The sequence below is a fragment of the Helianthus annuus genome, chromosome 17, assembly GCF_002127325.2.
Source record: "Helianthus annuus cultivar XRQ/B chromosome 17, HanXRQr2.0-SUNRISE, whole genome shotgun sequence".
Taxonomy (NCBI): domain Eukaryota; kingdom Viridiplantae; phylum Streptophyta; class Magnoliopsida; order Asterales; family Asteraceae; genus Helianthus; species Helianthus annuus.
In genome coordinates, this window is record NC_035449.2 from 47888425 (window position 1) to 47892927 (window position 4503).

The 4503-nt window shown below is 36.6% G+C and overlaps 1 long non-coding RNA gene across 1 annotated transcript; it reads left to right on the forward strand.

Annotated features, from left to right (window-relative positions):
- On the forward strand, positions 1-4503 carry LOC110922764. The gene is made up of 3 exons (XR_002583471.2): positions 1-528; positions 781-4024; positions 4123-4503. It is a non-coding gene; the product is annotated as an uncharacterized LOC110922764 (long non-coding RNA).

Sequence of the window (4503 nt, forward strand, 5' to 3'; positions counted from 1 at the left end):
ATAGTGGTTAGTATGAAGCATTCCCACTTTTGAGAAAAGTGCTCCCCTCCCACAAACAGAACTGAAGCCGTCTACTCTAGGGCTGTTAGGGCATGTTTGGGGTTCCTTTTTTTGAGAAAAAAAGGACTTTTGAAAGGAAAAAGGACTTTTCAAAGTGTTTGGCTTTCCTTTTGAAGGCCTTTTAAAAGGCAAAAGTCCTTTGAAGTTTCCAAAAGTCAGGAAATCCTGACTTTTTTTTCCCAAAAGTCCTTTTCAATAAGTTAAAAATAAGCTAAGCCAAACATGCACTTAAACTCGGTGACAGTGACGATGGTGGTGGCTGAATTAGGGTTCCGACGCGGTGGTTCTAAAGCGTTGTTGCGGCGTCGTCACCACAATCACCATCGTTTTGCACTTGCAAAACCCTAACATCGAACACTAGGTCGTCAGAATCGCCTTGAATCGAAGACCAGTGGAACACCCGTCTGCATTTCTACCAACATTATCACTACTGTCAACCTCCGCATCCACACTCACACCTCTGATAAGGTACTTTCACTACTTTGTTTTATCTCGCTATGTGTTAAGTGTTCTTGATTATGGTCAATTAAACATGCTTAAATAACCTTTTGGTAATCGAAGATGGAAATTGACCTTTTAATCTGTTCTTCAAGCCAAGAATGGTGAGTTTTAATTGTGTTTGAGTTTGGATTTAGGCCTAATTTTGTAACTTTATTATTTATCAAATGGGTATTCCAGATCAATCAATGATGTCGTGTTTGTCTTCTTCATCTGTGTCAGAGGATGAGGATGAATGCATGGATTCAGGATTCGTAGAGGAAAGGAGGCTACCCCGCGGTTCGAATCGACGATAAGTTCTCCGTTGGTGGATACATCGCTCAACGGAAGCTCGGATGGGGCCAGTTCTCCAATGTTTGGCTTGCGTATGATTCTCAAACATCTGTAAGTTTTTTGTTCTGTTCTGTTTGATATATGATCATGTACAGTGATAGTTTGCAGGGCCGACTCTAGCCCAAATGAAATAAAGCCACTGCTTTAGGCCTCCAAAATTTTGGGGCCTCAAATTTTATAGGTTTGACTTCAGGTTAGACCCAACATCCCAACTTATTCATTTGAAATTGATCAACGTTTGCAGTTTCAGTAAGAAATCCATCCATTGCGTATTATTCCCATGAGAGAAATCTATTACCCAATTAGCTAATCCCCACCTCCCCACTTTGTATTGATAAACGAACAGACACTATTTGATTTGATCTATGGTATAAAGCAATCTACAAAGGAGAAGCATAGGGCCATCGAAAATCCATTGTCCGATCTAACAAATAGAACTTCTAATTCCATATCGTGAAGAACATAAATGCTTTACCTGTGAGGTTTGTTTTCTTTTTCTTATTTATATTATTTGTGTAGCCAATTGGCCCAGTTCGTAACCATATAGATAATAATCTAATTTCGTAGAAGTGTGGAACAGGTGCAAAACTTAACGTTTTCGTTTAGTTGAGTTTGAAAAATGTTTATTCTTTTTTACCATTGTGGTTAGTGATGGAATCATGTCTAATGTGGGGAGAATGAATTTGTATTAATTGAATTTTTCCAACTTAATGTATTGCTTAAATCTTTCTGTGCTCTAAAATAGTAAAATGTTAGTCCTTTGAGGTCCTAAATATTTCTTTTTGATTACTATTAGGCCATTAAAATTAATTCATTTTAACATTTCTCACCTTTTGTTATTGCAATATAACATACAAATGAATTGTTATAGGTTTAAAGAAATTGGTTGGAAGGAATAGTTTCAGATATTATACATCTTATAATTGACATGAATTCAAGTCTCATGATTAGATTTTAGGACTCACTGTTGCAAAAAGGCAATCAAGTCACGGTCGACTCAGTAATTAAACCAAATGAGCTAGGATTTGTTATTGACCCGAACCTATTAGAAACTGTTATCGGATCCGTCTATTTTGTTAGGCTTAGGTGAGTATAAAAGGCCCCAATTTCGAAGTTTGCTTTGGGCCTTTAAAACGGTTGAGCGGGCCATGATAGTTTGTTATGATTACATTTAGTTACAAATTTATTAGCTTCTGTAGGAATATAGATATGAAATGGTCCTTTAATTAATGCTTATAAAATGTTAGGTGATTCGTTATTTCCAAAGGGGAAGTTATTATTAATATTATTATGTTTGTATCTGCAAATAGATAGTTTCCTTTATGTTTTACTCATTGTCCTTCATGGGCTGCTGCAGAGGTTTTTACTATTCATTTTTGTTACAAATCTTTATTTATAGTTTTCATTATACATATTTGTACAAAAAAAAAAATTATAGTTAACGAAAGCAAATGATAGGAGGAAAATCATATTTTATAAAATGAAAATAAATATCAGATAAGTGTGCTGAGAGAAATAATCCTTTTTTTTCCAATTTACTGTGAATAAGCAAGCTGTGTATGGTGACAACAGTTCTTTGGCTCCAGCAAGTGTTTGTATTGGTATGTTTTTCATCACCCATATTATATATATACATATACTAAACTAATGCTCACATCCAGTCCTTTATATACACACTTAATAAGGAGGCAAAGGAAAAAAACAAATGAAAAGTCAACACATGGCACATGGTACTAGAATTAGTAAACGAATGAAATTCGGAGAACAAGATAGTTTTAAAGGCGAACATTCGTGTCTCATCAGGATAAAAGTCCATCAGTTTACGAATTGAATGAAAATCATTGAAACTTCTATTTAAAAGAAACAGATCACTTTATAATATATAGAGGGGATTACAAATGATTATATCCTGTTTAGCAACCAAAAAAAAAAAAAAAAAAAAAATAATAATAATAATAATAATAATAAAACATATTCTATATGATGATCCCACAAGAAATACATACTAACAACATGATACTCCACAAAATCCCTGAAGACCAAGAAGCAGCCTTTGAATCATACATGTAGTAAGGATAAGGATACGGGTCACTGTTTTTGTCCGAAACCACCAGGTCCACGACCACCGCCAGGAGCAGCCGCCTGTGTCGGGAAGTACACGAATGATGGAGATGGAGGACCGCGGTTGTCACCACCTGACGAAATGTAAGTTGGTGGTGGTGGAGTTACATCTAGCGGCGAATCAAAGTAGTAAAATCTTTCTGGCGGTGGAGCATTATGGACCGGCTTTGGAGATGATGGTGGCCTCGATAGAACCGCAGGCGGAGATGGTAGTGGTTTGAAAGTGACTAGAGGTGGAGATGGTGGTGTTTTGAACGTGACCGCAGGCGGAGATGGTGGTGGGTTGGTGGTAGAAGGTGGTGATGAACATATGGGAGCTTGGTTTAAAAAAACGAGCTTAAAGCGTGAGGCGATGAAGCGCTAGGGTTGTCGCTTTTTTTGCTCTGAGGCGACAAATCACGTGAAGCGTTTTGAAGCGCGCTTTAAGCTCGAAGCGCCATTGGTTTGAAGCGACGCTTTAGCCCAATCAGGTCAGATTTGGTTTTTTATTTAGGCCCAATAGTCTCTAATTCGGTTTAACTGAGGCCCGCTACTTCTTTACCCTAAAAAAAAAGAACGTTAGTAAACATCTTCAGCCGCTCCCTCCCTCTTCTCCATCAACTCTTCATACTTTCTCCAATAATCGACTTTAATTTACGTTTTAACTATGTTTTTTATGTGTTAGGTATGTTTTTAATCATGTTTTTGTGTTTATTATTGATTAACAAGTAGAATATGTCATATTGATGTGTACAAATATTTTTTTATTTTTTTTTTAATTTTGAGTGCTTCGTATACGTGAAGCTCTCGCTTCGCGCTTGAAGCTTTGCTTAAAGCTTTTGGAACCAAAACGCTTCGGAGCGCCTCGCGCTTTTTTAAACCAAGTATGGGAGTGCATGTGCTGCATAGTGAACCTGTGAGGTTGTCCACTGCTGTTGTTACTCCAGCAAATACTAAGAGGAAAAAGAGTTGTTCCATATATAATTAAATTGTTGGTCACTTTCTTTTGGCAAATTGTGGGTGTTGATATATGGTGAGTTTGTTTTTATAATTTTGAAGCTTTTTACTATTCAATTTCTTCATGATTTATGCATTTTATTGAAGTGTTAGCATGTTGGTGGGAATAATTAGGTTCTTGGGTATGTGCATCACATGTGGCAAAATCATAATACATGAAGTGCTGTTAGTTCCCATCTTTCTTTTTACCAGATGAAAGCCACGTTAGAGATGTATGAAAAGAACAAATGAAGAGGAATCAAAATGACGAGAGAATCAAGTTGTTTTTATGTTGTTTTGATTTTGAAACCCATCATGCTTTACTTTTATCCTGAGATGGTGTTGTTTGTATTAAAAGTACAAGTAATTCAAGGACAAACATCCGTGTTATCAAGCCGTTGCGCGCCGCAACGCGCGCGGTATGAACCTAGTTCTATTAAAAATAATTGTAAAAAGTGGTTAGTAAGGATGTTTCATGGTTGTAGAGTTATAGAGAAAATGAGAGTTATTGATGCA